Here is a 16,883-nt window from a genome sequence, read left to right as displayed (position 1 = left end):
GTCACTTTACATGTATTTTCAATTTTGCCTCAACATACACTACTGGTGGAGCGCACGCTATCCCGCTCACTACACAATTACACCAATATCAACAACATAACCACCACCTACACACTCCCACGTGTACCGTCGCCACCCACCTACACTAAACAAGACAAATACTGTCACGAGGCTCACATCTGGAGTTGAAATTAATCACCCATTGCTAGCAAGTCAACCGGAACCTTCACATCCCATACACGAATAAATTATATTGTTGACCTGTATTTTTTTTTTACGAGCTCTTCCTCCTACGAAGGAGGTCGCGCTTATTGAATGCTGTTTATTTAACATTATAAACAAATTCACTTAATATTCTCGGTAACATTCAACATTTCCTTATTGAAATGTTATCACCTATGTACGTCAAACCACTCTGGTAAATGTATGTCTACGGCCTTCGACGAGGACACGAACGCTACGTATTGTCAACGGTTCCCTCCCCTCATACCTAAAATTATGTACCCACGTAACCCGAACACTTTAAAGTGGGGGAGGGCCACAACAGCACTAAATTTGGATCAAAGACTACACTACCCACACCGAGAGCGCCCAAACACTATCCACCGACTTATTCACTACTCTTAATCACCAGTTACCGCAAGCAACACCACCATCCTCCTTCAAGACTAGGAATTTAGACTTTGAGCAACGTTTTACACCACTTAATGTTAAGTGGTGTAACTCATAGATTTTCATATTTAAAACATAACTGATGGGGGTCCTGATATGGCTGTAGTAATGACTGCTCAAACTTCAATGGCCAAAATTACGCTCCAAACTACGCTATTCCTAATACAATATTACTATGCCTCTAACTATTTCCAAAGTGCCGGATAGGCCCATCATACCTTGGTAACTCAAATACCACAACTGGAACATCTGCCACCAGCTTCTGCTCGGCAGGATATGACTGGAATCACCGCTCCTTCAAGACTGCTGTGGGAAAATTAAATACAATGTTAAAATACAGTACCTAAACATTTATAAATAGATTTCAGTACCGATTATGGGTCAGTACTAAAAATGTCCCTGAATATATCCACCCCCCAACAGGGGGTATATACGACAGCTAAAAATAATAAATTTTTGCCCCTATGTGCGTTTTGACGGTGTACAGAGTGACAGTGTAACCTAGGGGTCTGTCACCAAAGCCAACCCCAAAGGGTAACGGGCTACCAGCTAAGAGTAACATCACGCCCTAACACTAACTTGTACACCTCTACTCGGCTAATTCTAGGGGCAAAATAACGTTCCGTTGCGCCTGAATGAGCAGGTGGACTCAATAGCCAATCACGTTTCTCATTTGCAGTTGACGTCACATACTCAATAGCCAATCACCTTTCTCATTTTCAGTTGACGTCACATTGTCGCAACCTGTACGGTCATTCGTCGCCTCGACGTAATTGGATACCCGAGTAGTTAATGAGATTTATTTTTGGAAAATGAAATATATACAATAAAATGTATACACAAACTATAAGAAACATACATGTACCAAATGAATGAGATTTTATTCAGTTTTATATAATTTACCTATTTTAAATTATCTGTTAGATTACGCACCTGCCAGAAACGCTGCGCGTACTAGCGGCTTTACAAGAGTGTAATTACTGTATTATGCTATGTATTCCCACAAACACAATGTACCTTCTTGTATATAATTAATTACATACATTTAATGTTTTACATTACACTCACAAATGATGATTTTCCAATACTTATTATTATATATATTATTATACTTTTTAAATAATAACATTAATTATTCAAGCTGTATGTACAGTACAACACACTACAGCATAGTACAGTATCGTACAGTACAGTTCCGTACGCTACGATGCACTACAGTATACTGTACTGTATACATTACAATACAGTACAGTACCGTACGATACACTACAGTCAAGGGCACATTACTGTACACTACAATATACAACAGTACACAACCGTACGGTACACTACACTACAATGTACAGTACCGTGCAGTTCAGGGGCCAGATTCACGAAAGACCTTACGAACGTGTACATCTTTCCTCAGTCTTTGACGGCTTTGGTTACATTTATTAAACAGTTTACAAGCATGAAAACTTGCCAATCAACTGTTGTTATTGTTATAAACAGCCTCCTGCTGCTTCGGAGCTCATTAACTGTTTACACTTGTAAACAAACACGCCAAAGATTGAGAAAACATTTACAGGTTCGTAAGTACTTGCGTAACTGCTTCGTGATTCTGACCCCAGGCCTCACCACTGGAGTGGGGGGGGGGGGGGGGTAGTCGTCGCCACGTCTCGTGTTCCCACTAGTTCTTGGGCGCTGCGACGGGGTGCTGGTGCGGCCGCTCACCGGCGTCTTAGCTCGCGGCATGGCGGCGGCTGGGAGTAGGCCGATTCGCCGTGTAGATACTGTGGGGCTTGCTTTCTCAGCTCCTGTGGATTGCCCTCTCGTATTACTCGCGTTACTGGACGTTTTGGATGTGAAGGTCGCCGATCTTTTAGGCCGGGAGAAACTTACGTATATGCGTGTGGCGGTGAAATTTGCAACGTCAGCCAGCTACCTCAACAAAACAGGGAATAGTGAAGCAAAAGATTTTCGAGAATTAGTTGACGATTGCTTTCTTACGCAACACATTAAGGAACCAACGCGGGAAAATAATATTTTAGATTTAGTGTTAACTAACAGGGAAACAAAAATTAATTACTGTACTTCGAAATAGGGAGTGAGCTAGGGAACAGTGATCACAAAGTAATCAGATTTAGCATAGAATGGAATACACCTATAGGAAAAAATTATTTAAGTGCCAGATTTCCGAAAAACTGCTTTTAATAGCCTAAGAAACTTTTTGGGTCAAATAAATTGGAAAGTCTTGGGTATAGGGTGTGGGCCCGTCTTAGAGCGACACTTGAACCCAGCGATAGCTGACGTAAAACGGGATTTCGATGTGGATTTAATATATAACTTATTTAACAATATTCTAAACAAAGCACAGGAACGTAGTATACCATACAAATTGAATAGATCGAATACTAATGACCCAAAGTGGATAACAAATACTTGAAAGAACCTTATAGGTAACAAGAGACCTTGGTACAGAAGGATTAAGAATGGAGAAGTCAGTTTAGAACAGGAATTCATACAACTGGTTAGAAATGTTAAAAAAGAGATTAGGAAAGCAACAAGAAACTACGAAGTTCGCATAGCAGAGCAAGCAAAGTCAAATCATAAAGGCTTTTTCCAGTTATATCGAACTAAGACTACGGAAAGGATAGGTCCATTAAAATCTGAGACAGGTCAAATAACGGATAATAAGACGAGTCATATTTTTAACAAATATTTTATATGTATTTACTAAAAAACAACTTAACAATGTGCCTTCAGCCGAACAAGTCTATGTGGATGGGGATGAGGACAGGTTGACTAGTTAAGCAGTTACCAGGGAGGATGTAAGTAAACAATTAGACAAACTCAAACCAAACAAATCCCCAGGGCCGGATGAAGTGTTTGCCAGGGTGCTTAAAGAATGCAAAGAGGAGCTTTCCGAGCCACTGTCTAACATATTTAATAAATCAATAATCAGGCAGAGTGCCAGTCATGGAAGGTAGCTAATGTGGTACCAATTCTTAAAGGAGATTGATCACCCGCGTCAAACTATCGGCCAATCAGCCCAACGTCCATTGCTCCTGAACAAATAGCCTGGATGTGTCACAACGGAAAGGTTGATGTTATTCTGGAGAGATATAACAATTTTGCACCAAAATTGTAGTATTTTGTTGAATTATCTGCACGTGTCTTGCAAATTGTCTATACACTATACCTAGGTCATAAAAGTATTTGTGTGTACGTCTGATACCATACTACTTGTGAAGGAGGAAATGTATGTTTACCTCTCAGAATATTTGGTAATGTTTATTTGTGATGTGTGTCTATGTATATATTAACACGTACTGAATGGGGTGAGAATAGCTTCAGCTACCTCATCCCTTTGTGTGTATTTTACCTCAATAAACTTATTTCAATTTCAACGTCCATTCCTGGAAAGCTACCCGAATCGACAATTGCAAATACAAGTCGTCTTAGAGACAATTCTATAACCAATGTTCCAGCCATGTGTCAATATGTCATTCAAAAGGATCTGCTACCAGAAATTTTTGCCAAATATCCCGTTTGCTAACTGTACGTAGTAACTAAGTCATTGTAACCGATCCTCCGCTGCCCACTGGATGGGGGACGGTGTGCAGGACAAACATATACATTTTGACACTAGCTCTCCACATATGTCACTTGCTTAATTTACAACCTGTACTTGAGGTCCATCTCGAACCCATTGTTGATGTGACGACTTATATGAAATTTTCGAACTAGCTCATCAAGATTGTAACTTGCTTAGCTAAATGAATTGTGGGGTTCAGTCCCTAAGCCCATTATGTGCCTCTGTAACCCTTTCCCACTACCGCCCACAAGATGGGTATGGGGTGCATAATAAATGAACTAAACTAACTTCATCTTGAAGAACATAAATGAATAAATGACTCGCAACATGGTTCTGCAAATGGCCGTTCATATATAACACATTTGCTATCCCTTCATTCCAACACAGTCGAGGCATTTGACAGTGGTAAGGATTGCGATGCTGTGCACCACGACTCTAGCAAAGCTTTTGATAAAGTGCCACATGAAAGACTGATCAAACAAAAAATAGAGGCTCATGGTATTGGGGGTGCTATATAAAGTTCGACCAGGGCATGTCAACTCCAAAACAGAGCTAGCATAAATGGCCTTAAGTCAGAGTGGCATAATGTTGTCAGTGGAGCGCCTCAAGGCTCTGTCCTGGGACCTCTATTGTTTACAACATGCATAAATGATTTAGACTCAGGTTCGAGCACCAACATCCGCAAATTTGCAGATGACACACAAATCGGTTGGGAAATTGACTCTGAAGAAGACTCGCTATCACTGCAGGTTGATCCAAATAGTTTCGAAATGATCAAAAGATTGGCAGATGCAGCCTAACGCAGACAAATGCAAAGTTCTGAGGCTAGGTAATGATGATAAGACTTACAAGATACGAGCCAGGTGGTGCTGAGATTGCCAAGTCAGACCGCGAAAGGGATCGGGAGCCATGATTAGTAAGATTTTAAAACAAAAGGACCAATGCATGAATGTTCACAATAAGGCAAACAGGACGCTCGGTTTCATTAATCCAAGTCCAAGTAACAAGACACCTGGTGTAGTTCTTCACAACTTTACATTTATCAGCATTAAACTGCATTTGCCAGTCCTTTGACCATTTCAAAACCCTATCTAGATAAACTACAAGTGATAGCGAGTCCTCCTCAAAAATAATTTCCCTACCAATATTCGTATCATCGGCAAAATTGCAAATGTTGCTACTCAAACCTGATTCTAAATCATTTATATATATTAACAACAGAGGTCCCAGGACAGAGCCCTGAGGTACTCCACTAACAACATTATCCCACTCTGACTTAGCCATGCCCTAATCCAGCTTAATATAGCACCCCCAATACCATGAGACTATCTTTTTATTCACTCGTGTGACACTGTATCAAAAGCTTTGCTAAAGTCAACGTACACAACATCGCAATCCTTACCACTATCAACTGCCTCAACTATGCTAGAATAAAAAGATAACAAATTTGTTAAACATGAACGCCCATTGATAAAACCATGTTGCGACTTAATTATTCGTTTATGTTTTTCAACATGAAGACGATTTTTATTTGCCATTATAAATTTGAGTAACTTTCCCACAATAGACGTTAGGCTAATTGGTCGATAGTTAGACGCAAGTGATCTATCTCCTTTCTTAAACACTGGTATCACATTAGCAACTTTCCAAAACTCTGGCACTCTGCCTGACTCTATTGATTTATTAAATATGGTTGCCAGTGGGTCACAAAGCTCCTCTTTGCATTCTTTAAGCGCACTCGCAAACACTTCATTCGTCCCTGGGGATTTCTTTGGTTTCAGTTTTACTATTTGTTTAAGAACATCCTCCCTGGTAACTGCTAAACTCGTCAACCTGTCCTCGTCCCCACCCACATAGACTTGTTCGCCTGAATGCATATTGTTAACTTCCTCTTTAGTAAATACAGATACAAAATATTTATTATAATTACTACTCATCTCTTCATAACTATCTCTTATTTGACCTGTCTCAGTTTTTAATGCACCTATCCTTTCCCTAGTCTTAGTACGATATAACTGAAAACACCCTTTAGGATTTGTCTTTGCTTCCCCTGCTATGCGAACTTCATAGTTTCTTTTTGCTTTCCTTATCTCTTTTTTTAACATTTCTAACCAGTTGTACGAATTCCTGTTCTATAGGGACCTTCACATTTTTAATGCTTTTGTACCAAGCTCTCTTTTTACCTATAAGGTTCTTCAAATTCTTTGTTATCCACTTTGGGTCATTAGAATTCGATCTATTCAATTTGTATGGTATACTACGTTCCTGTGCTTTGTTTAGAATATTCTTAAATCAGTTCTATTTTGAATCCACATCGAAATCCCCATTTACGTCACCTATCGCTGGGTTCATGTCTCGCTCCAAGACCGACCCACACCCCATACCCAAGAGTTTCCAATCAATCGACACAAAACATTTCTTAGGCTATTAAAATCAGCTTTTCGAAAATCTGCCACTTGAACACATTTCTCCTACAGGTCTATTCCATTCTATGCTAAATCTGATAACTGTGATAACTGTTCCCTAGCTCACTCCCTATTTCGATGTCATTAATTTGTGTTTCCCTGTTAGTTAACACTAAATCTAAAATATTATTTTCCCGTGTTGGTTCCGTAATGTGTTGCGTAAGAAAGCAATCGTCAATTCTAGGAAATCTTCTGCTTCACTATTCCGTCTTGTTCAACCAGTTTATTCCACTAAAATCAAAATCACCCATGACGTAAATACTGTTAAATCTAGATGCCTTAGATATTTCATCCCATAGATGCTTTGCTTCCATTCTGTCTAAATTTGGTGCCCTATATATAAATCCTATTATACTATTATTTGCTTTTTCGTATATTTCTATCAAAATACTTTGTGTGTGGGGCTCAGTTTTGATTCCCTCTTTGAGACTACATTTCAATTTGTCCCTAACATATATGCCTACTCCCCCTCCTCGTCTAATATATCTGTGTGAAATACTTTCAATCCATTTATTTGATATTCAGCTAATATTTCTCTATTTTCTACATTCATCCACGTTTCGGTAAGTGCAATAATATCTATTTTTTCTGTGCAGACAAGTGCATTTAATTCGTTATTTTTGTTTCTTAGACTTCTACTGTTAGTGTAATATACCCTAAGTGATTTTTTATTTTGAGGCCCTTCTCTTTCCATGATCATTTTCCCAATTACTTTCTCCCACAAACACATACTTTTATTATCGCCTTCCTCCAAATCAATTCCCATACCTATATCTACTAACAGTTTAAACCAAAACAAACACCTCCAACCACTTCTTCCAACGAGTTCGCAACAGAAAATGCCATACGGAAAATGAATATTCCATATGGCTTGCATGAGCACTTTATTATTTGTATATCAAAATGGTATCAAGATTACACAATAATGAATGTACAAGCCTTCTCCAGAGATCTCGTTGATACGATTACTACCTAGTACGACACATGGGTGTGTTGGGGAACAATTTTTTTTTTTTTTTTTCCTTTTTTTTTTTTACATGCAAAGCATAGAACTTAAATACAATACAAAAACACACAATACACAACACAACCAAAGAAAACAATACACCACCGGCCAGAAGGGCCGACAGCATTTCACAATAAACAACAAACATGATAAAGGCATAGAAAAATACAGCATAAAACAACCCACAAAGAATACAATGGCAAACTAGCAAGCACAGTAACATCAAAAAACAAAACATACATCAAAGGCACAACAGGGAACATAATAGTACATTCACAAAACATAAAGAACAAACACGTACAACAGGTAAAGCACGCCATAACAAACGAAGGCAAAACAAAATGGCACAACTGAACAAAGAGCACTCGCCAACAGCCTGAAGGGCACACAATATGACATACACAAGCGCATACGACATCCACAACCGAACACACAAATACACAGGAACCGCGCACACACCCACCAGCCATACAAAGAACACCTACAACATACACCAGAGCACGCAGGAACCGGCAAACAAACAAAGTAATTATCAAAAGAAGGCACAAAACCGGGAAGGCTATGTAGCACCATCAAATGTCATAAATAATCAGAGGGCGCTAAATATCACCAAGGATGCCAATACGGGAACAAAAACGCATAAGGCGAACGATATCAAAGGTATCCGAGTCACCAAGAATTCTATCGAGGGACAGGTGACCGCAAGGGGCGGTCGGAAAGCAAGTCACACGCTCGTCCTGGAAGTCAGGACATTCAAGAAGGACATGCACGACCGTAAGAGGGTCAATGCAACTAGGACAATAACGAGCAGGGCGGCGCTCCATCAACTGACCATGGGTTAAGCGAGTATGGCCAATACGCAACCTCGCCACAGCTGTTTCCCACCGCCGGTTATGGTGGATGGAGGACGGCCACGAGGAAACACAACATTTAAGAGTACGTAGCTTGTTACCAGTAACAGACAACCAAGAAGCCTGCCAACGGGTAAGGACTGAGGAATGGATAACCGGGTAAAAGTCGGAATACGGAATACCTTTACGAGAGATGGGACAAGAGCGGACAACTTCCTTGGCGGCAGCATCTGCACGCTCATTTAAAGACACACCAATATGGCTGGGAACCCAACAAAACTCAACCGACTTAAATTTACTGTGAACAAGAAACAGCCAATGCTGGATCTCGACAACTACTGGATGAACAGGATTAAAGGACCCGAGAGCCATGAGGGCACTACGAGAGTCAACAACAACTACAAAGGAAGACTGACAACGAGAAAGCAGGAGACCAACAGCATAGAGAATAGCATAAAGCTCCGCTGTAAACATCCTACTCTCCGGAGGTAAGCAACACATATAAGTGCGATCAGGAAAAACAACAGACTACCCAACACCATCCGCAGACTTACACCCATCGGTGAAGACAGAAACGGAGCGGGAGTGAGAAGAAAAGTGCTCGAGGAAAAGGCGTTTTAGAACAGTAGGAGGGGTAAAATCTTTAGTGATACGGGTCAAGGATGTACAAAACCGTGGAAGAGGGACTCTCCACAAGGGCAAAGAAGGAACAACACGAGGAGAATCATCAGAAATACGAACGGAAAGAGAATCCTGTAGGCGAGATAACCGCACAGAAACAGGGAGGTGGTGAAGAGGAACAGGAACCGCAGGAGGGGTACAAGTTAAAGCACGACAGAGGTGAGAGGAAGGATGTTGTAAGGACCGCGCAAGATAGCAAAGACAGTAGCGATCACGGCGGTCCTGGAGACACAGGAAGCCAGTGTCAACATACAAGCTAAGGATGGGACTCGAACGAAAGGCACCAGAACTGAGGCCCAACCCACTATGGTGCAAAGCATCAAGACGGCGAAGAGTAGAAGGAGAAGTAGACGAGTAAGCAGGGCAACCATAATCGAGCTTAGACAGGACGAGAGAGGAATGTAAAGCAAGGAGAGTGCGCCTATCTGCCCCCCAAGAAGTATGGGACAAGACCCGAAGGAGGGTAAGGGCCTTAGAGCACTCAACACGGAGGTAAGAGATATGGGGAGACCAAGACAAACGAGTGTCAAGGAATAACCCCAAAAGCTTTGCGGATTCTTTGTATTCAAGGGGATGACCATAAAGTGACAAAGAGGGACGAAGAACAACCCGTTTCCGCGTAAAAGTCATGGCACAAGTCTTACAAGTTGAGAACTTGAAGCCATGATCGGTGGCCCAAGACAACACGGCATCAATTGCAAGTTGAAGCCGGCGCTGAAGGAGAGGCGAATCATCACCCTGACGGCAAAGGGTAAAATCATCGACATAGAGAGCGGAGAAGACACCAGAAGGAAGAGAGGAAAGAAGACCATTGAGGGCAACCAGAATAAGAGTAGTGCTCAGAACACTACCCTGGGGAACACCTTCGTATTACTGAAAAGACGCAGAGAGAGCGGTACCAAGGCGCACCCGAAAGGAACGACGAGAGAGGAAGCTGCGGAGAAAGAGAGGGAGATGACCATGAAGGCCAAAAGAATTAAGCTCAGATAGAATATGATATCGCCAAGTGGTGTCGTAAGCCTTTTCAAGGTAAAAAAGGACGCCAACAACGGAGGTCTTCGCAGTAAAAGCAGTATGAATATAGACCTCCAAGTTCACCAGGACATCTGTCGTGCTGTGGCACTTGCAGAAACCAAATTGGGAAGGGGAGAATAGGTGATGGTGTTCCAGGAACCACATCACACGAACGTTAATCATACGTTCAAAGAGTTTCAAGACACAACTTGTGAGAGCAATAGGGCGAAAGTCCTTAGGGGAAGTACCCAGAGACCCCGGTTTGCAAACAGGGAGGACAACGGCATCGAGCCAGTCCTCAGGGACTGACGACGACTCCCAGATCCGATTATACAGACTCACAAAATACTGAGACGTGCACGGAGGGAGAGGGCGAAGCATCTCATAATGAATACCATCGGAGCCCGCCGCCGTAGAACCGCAGAGGGCCAGGGCAGAAATAAGTTCAGAGAGAGAGAGAAGGGATCATTATAGGGAAGCTGAAGATGAGTGCAAAAATCTAAAGGACGAGACTCAAGGACAGGTTTACGAAGAAGGAAAGATTGGGGAAGATGAAGACCAGAGCTAACAGAAGAAAAGTGGGAACCCAGTACGGAAGCGACCTGCAACGGGTCCACCACAAGAGTATCATGGAGGTGAAGGACCGGTGAAACATCGGGAACGAACTTACCCGCTATCTTGCGGATACGCTTCCAGATCTGGGTCAGAGGGGTTTCGGACGTAATTGTTGAGACATAAGATGCCCAACATTCACGTTTAGCCGTACGGATGGCCCTACGGGCCACCGCACTCGCTTTCCGAAAGAAAAGAAAAGAATCGGTCGTCTGCCTACGGCGGTGCCTCTTCCAGGCTGCACGCTTACAGCGGACAGCCCGAGCACAGTCCGCATTCCACCAGGGAACGCACTTCCGTAGACCCCGAGAGGAAGACCGAGGAATAGAGCAGAGGGCAGCGTTGAAGACAGTGTCATGAAAAAGGAGAGCGCGAGAGAGAGGCAGAGACAGCAGCAATGAGGGTAAATAGGGTCCAGTCTGCCTTAGCAAACTGCCACCTAGGGAAAGAGAGGGAACGGCAAAACAGAAAAAGGAAACAAGGATAGGGAAATGATCACTTCCATGGAGGTCATCAAGAACCTGCCACGTGAAATCTAAGTAAAGAGAACAAGAGCAGAGAGAAATATCAAGACAAGAAAGGGTGCGAGTCCGAGAGTCCAAATGAGTGGCCTCACCAGAATTCAGAAGAGACAGCGAAGAAGAGAGGAGAAACGGCTCAAGAAGGCGACCCCGGGTATTCGTCAGAACGTCACCCCAAAGAGAATGACGACAATTGAAGTCACCCAGCAAGAGCACAGGCTCCGGCAAGGAGTCTAGGTGGTGTTTCAAATCAGGAAGAGAAAGTGGGACACTCGGGGGGGAGATAAATGGAACAAACCGTGAACCATTTCCCCACAAAGATACGAGCAGCAGAACAATGGAGAGGCGAAGGAAAAAGTAAAGGAACAAAGGGAACATCAGCATGAATCAAGAGAGCAGAAGAATTACAAGCCCCAGCAACGGCTGGGGGGGGGGGAGAGAAAGGAATAGCCACGAAAACCACCAGGACGAGCACCAAGCATCGGCTCCTGGAGACAGACACAAAGGGGCGAAAACCGCGAAATCAGAAGTTGGAGTTCGAGGAAATTGCAGTAATAACCTTGAACGTTCCATTGAAGAATGGACAACGACGAGAAGAGAAAGGACAAAAACAGAGAACAAGGAAGAAACAAAGGCGAAAGAGCAACAGAGCACGTTAAAGAATATCAGGGTCGGGATCAGGGTCAGCAAAGTCAGGGTTAGGGGGCATGGGTAAACTGAGCAAAGACGGAGGGAAGGAAACGGGAGAACAGATCAGAGGTGGGCGGGCGGGGTCCGGAGGAGGAAGAGGAAGAGGAGGACACAACGGAGAGGAGCAGTCAAGGACAGCAGCAGGCAGAGGGGGAGTAGAAAGAGGGGAGCGCACCCCAGCAAGAGCACCAACCGAAAGGGAAGCAGGGGCCAAAGAAACCTCCATAGCAGGAACAGGGGGCGCAATCACTGAAACGGGAGGGGAAGGAGCAACAGAGCCAGAAGTAGGGGCCGAGGAAGAAAGCGAAGCCTTCTTACCCGCCGGGGAGGAGGAAGGAGAGGAGCCAGGCTTACGCTTCTGACTTAAAGAGACTGGTGTCCCAGCAACCACGTACTGGGCAACGGATTCAAGGGTCTCAACAGGAGAAGCCGAACGAGAGCACACACGACGGCCGCTAGGAGAGCGATGGACATCCGCCTGCACCGACATGCGGCGGGGAGAGCCGATAGATGGAGGAACAGGATGGGAAGGAGGATCGGAGGGGGACGAAGAAGAAGACACAGGAGACACGACAGACCGGGTAGAAAGAAGGGGAACACCAGACAGAGGACCAGGAGGGGGACCCCTCGGGACAGAATACAAAGGGACAGAGGAGGGGGCAGTGGGCGTATCAGGGTCCAAGGCCCGGAAACGCTTGTGAGTCTGAGGAAGGTGGGAAGGATGAGGAGAGGAAGAGCGCAACACGCGAGCATAAGAGATATTAGCATAAGGCGGGAGCCGGCGAACCTGGCGCCTCGCCTCAGGACAAGATAAACGCTCCCGGTGCTTCAGGTTGAGGACGGCTGCCTCAAGCTTGTAATGGACACAGGGACGGGAGAAGGTAGGATGGGCCTCACCGCAGTGGAGGCAGCGAGCTTGGGGAGAAGTGCACTCCGACTTAGAGTGACCTTCACCCCCACACAAAGGACAGAGAGAGAGAGTCCCAGAGCAGCGGAGGGCACCATGCCAAAACCTCCAGCACTTGTTACAAAGTCGAGGAGAAGGAATATACTCCTGGACAGAGCACCTAGCGCCAGCAAAAATGACAGAGGATGGAAGGCTCCTACCATCAAAGGTGATCTTCACAACGCGAAGGGGTTGACGGCGACGACCACGAGGGGGACGAGTAAACGAGTCAACCCGGAGGACAGAATGGCCTTGGGCATCAACGATATACCGAATATCATCGTGGCAATCCTGCAGATTCCGAACACCGGTTGCAACATGAGGTGGGAGGAGAATAGTGCCAACACTGGCATTCATTCCAACGTTCTTGGAGACCCGAACAGGAATCTCGCCAAGGCAGGATAAGGCAGCCAAGCGGGAACCTGCATCCTGAGAAGGAGCAGCAACGACACGTGTACCAAGACGAGTGGGGTTGAAAGTAACAGACGCATCCACGGAATCTACAAGATGCCGATGGAGGGAGAAATCGTCAGGAGGCGCAGAATCAAGAGGGAGGAGATCAAAGTATTTGGCCCATGAAGCAGGACCAAACAAGGCCTGATACGCATCAGCACGGGAAGGAATCGAGCGAGTGCGGCTGGGGCGCGAACGGCGTTGAGAACCCCTAGAGAAAGAGGGGTCAAAAACGCGCAGTAGTCACAACGAGAGACTTAGCCGCACCAGGGGACGAAGTGGTCACCACCGGGGGCTGGAGGCTCGAACCCAACCACAGAGGAGGGAGGGGAGCTGGGGGAACAAGTCAGGATGGTCAAAGGAGGAGCAAGGTCTGGGCCCAACGCAGCGGGAGCTACAGAGCCTGGTCTTCCAATACAGACCGACTCGGGGGCTTGGTCGCCAACCCCACGAGCCTGAGAGGGTACAACGGAAACATTCAACGACATAGAGACGAAGAGAAAGAAATTCATCCACGAATGTGCCCCCACACCCACCATGGAGCCACAATTAGAGGCAGGACACCCAACAGGAAGCTATCGCCGATCATGCTGGGGCCTCCTAGGGGTGCGTCGTGAGTATACGCCCCACAAACGCCACCTTAAAAACCGTCAGTCCGTCGAGATCGGGTTCAGCGACGAAAGGGGGATTGACAATAAAAGGTTCCCCTCGCTCGAGACGTTGGGTACTACAGTTCTACGGGTGCAAGAGTATGCCTCCTCAAGCACCCAGGCGTCAAAATAGAAGTAGTCCAAAGAAATATTCCAAAACAAGCAAAAGGTCGGCAGCAAACGACAAGCAGATAGAAGAAGAGAGGGGAGAAAAACGAAACAGAAGGAAAAGAAAAAGGTGCTCAGCACAATTGGAGAGGACGGCAGCAGGAGCACAAGGCTATAAAAGGACAGAGGACTGCCCCAAGGAGCATCACACTCCAGCAGCCGCCCACTAAACCCCCCTCACGGCATCAACGAGCTGAGCGGCGAGAGGGGCTATCAAAAGAAGGCACCAAACCGAGAAGGCTATGTAACATTTTGCCCAACCCCGCCCTGCACTTTTCAAAATTCCCCATTTCAATTTATGGTATCAAACTCTCTGCACTCATTAATCACATACTGAAATACCATTAATTAAGTCCCCAAAAATCTATTTCTCCAGCACATCAGGAAATATTATAAATAAAACTATTAAATATTGAGTTTCACTTTGGGTCTGACTTATTTAGTGGAGCTAGAACCAGTGGCCATTTTAAGTAGATAAAAATTCATTGATACGCGAAGACCTATCCAATGCAGGACTTCATAACATTGTACTGTGAAGGAAATATTCCTGGAGTCGGGAGTCTGAAGCACGTTCCAAGAGCCTACCGAAGGTTACAGACGGATTAGAAATCTACATTACAGGAGCCGAATAGGCAGCATTGACGAAGCTAATTTTACGTCAATTTTGATGTCTTAAATATTTTTTAGAGTGGAGGAGCTCTTAAGAGATGAAAGTGTTACAGCTTCAGATGAATCGAGTTGACGTCGTAGGAGGAATTTGTCCTGTAGGAGGAAATAGAATGAAATTAGTTTATAGCTACACTATGCTGCACCTACACACCCCCACCCCCCCCCCCCCCCCAGTAGGAGCCGGTCGGCTGAGCGGACAGCACGCTGCACTTGTGATCCTGTGGCCCTGGCTTCGATCCCAGGCGCCGGCGAGAAACATTGGGCAGAGTTTCTTTCACCCTATGCCCCTGTTACCTAACAGTAAAATAGGTACCTGGGTGTTAGTCACCTATCACGGGCTGCTTCCTGGGGGTGGAGGCCTGGTCGAGGACCGGGCCGCGGGGACACTAAAGCCCAGAAATCATCTCAAGATAACACCTACTGGTGTCACTATGCTGCACCAAAACCCACTGGTGTCACTATGCTGCACCTACAGCATAGGAAACTGCCATCACTATGCTGCCTAGTGACGCTACTTTGGGATATTAAATCTACCTTCTCGCCCAGCCAATGGGGCCGGCCTGTCTCGCTTCATGCAGGTCAACGTACTACTAATCATCGACAACAGAACCTAAATTCCTAACCTAAATACCCAACTTAAATTCCTAACCTAAATACCTAACTTAAATTCCTAACCTAAATACCCTAACTTAAATTCCTAACCTAAATACCCAACTTAAATTCCTAACCTAAATACCTAACTTAAATTCCTAACCTAAATACATAACTTAAATTCCTAACCTAAATATCTAACTTAAATTCCTAACCTAAATTCCTAACCTAACCTATGCTTATACGTGCAATATGCTTATAATAATTTATATTTTAGAAAATTCTCCTTTCGAATGAATAACGTGTAAAAATTAATGAATGCGTCTGTGGGGTCGACTGCTGGATGGTGTCGGAAAATCCGACAGCATTTAATATATCATACAGATAATAGCTGTATTGTATAAACAAGTTACCCATAGAAAACGTAACTTGTAGTGGAATTACCATCTAAAGAAAACGGGATATCATCACCACATACCATTATAATTCACCAGCTATTCTGCTGGGAATTATTCTTAAATACATTAGTCTTTGGACTTTACCATCATAAAAACATCTTATATAAATTAACTTAATTATCAATATTAAAGTAAAGTAAATGTGACCCTTCTATCACTTTCTGAAATCTGGACAAAGTAGGCCAGGCGTCAGGGAGGAAGGAGGGAGCCATTGTTGTGTCACCTCCGAGACGTGTGGAGCAAATTCGGCTCCTATCATTCTGGACAATGTCGGCCAGTAACGTCAATAGTATGGAGTGTTAAACAGCCATTGTTTATAACGAGACCAGAGGCTCACACGGGAGCAAATTCGGCTCCTGTTAATTTTACTTGGACGTAGTGTTATGGAAACCAAAGGTACCATCTCCAACACGATGTCTACAATTCAAGTTAAGTGTTCTTTCCGAAACCCGTTTATCATTCATTTATGGCCATTAATGTCAGGATATAGGGTGACCCGGTTAGATCACGTGGAAGCCTCAAACTAAAGGTAATTAAGCCAGGTCTTCATGTTCCATGTACAGTTTTCTCTGAAATACTTGTCATATATAGGATTCTGGCTTCACAGCTAGCGCACTTTTGACAGGTCAAGACGAGGAAGCAAGATTTGTGCACCAGTTACTGGGTGATATGGAAGCTACCTCAAAGAGGATAATTTGGTGTCTACACCCTAGTTATACCTGGTGGACTAACCTGCTGTACTATAACATAAGGAACCTCTTCAATGTATGTAGTTAATTTTGTAGTTTGATTGGCTGCATATATATTAATTTAATAAACCCCCCCCTAATGTGTAGAGGATCGATTTGTGAGATTATGA

At 44.3% G+C, this 16,883-nt stretch overlaps 1 protein-coding gene across 1 annotated transcript in view; it reads right to left on the bottom strand.

The window, feature by feature from the left end:
* Window positions 1–16,883, bottom strand: part of LOC123746731 (calcium-binding mitochondrial carrier protein Aralar1-like) — a 48,927-nt gene that overhangs the window by 11,998 nt on the left and 20,046 nt on the right. The window contains exons 5-6 of the mRNA XM_069312528.1: window positions 1,252–15,068; window positions 891–978 (exon numbers count right to left, since the gene is read on the bottom strand). The gene's annotated coding sequence lies outside the window, so the exon portion shown is untranslated. The remainder of the gene's footprint in view (window positions 1–890; window positions 979–1,251; window positions 15,069–16,883) is intronic.

This window comes from Procambarus clarkii, chromosome 72, assembly GCF_040958095.1.
Source record: "Procambarus clarkii isolate CNS0578487 chromosome 72, FALCON_Pclarkii_2.0, whole genome shotgun sequence".
NCBI lineage: Eukaryota > Metazoa > Arthropoda > Malacostraca > Decapoda > Cambaridae > Procambarus > Procambarus clarkii.
The sequence above is the reverse complement of the archived record's forward strand: the minus strand, read 5'-3'. Positions and strand labels throughout refer to the sequence as shown.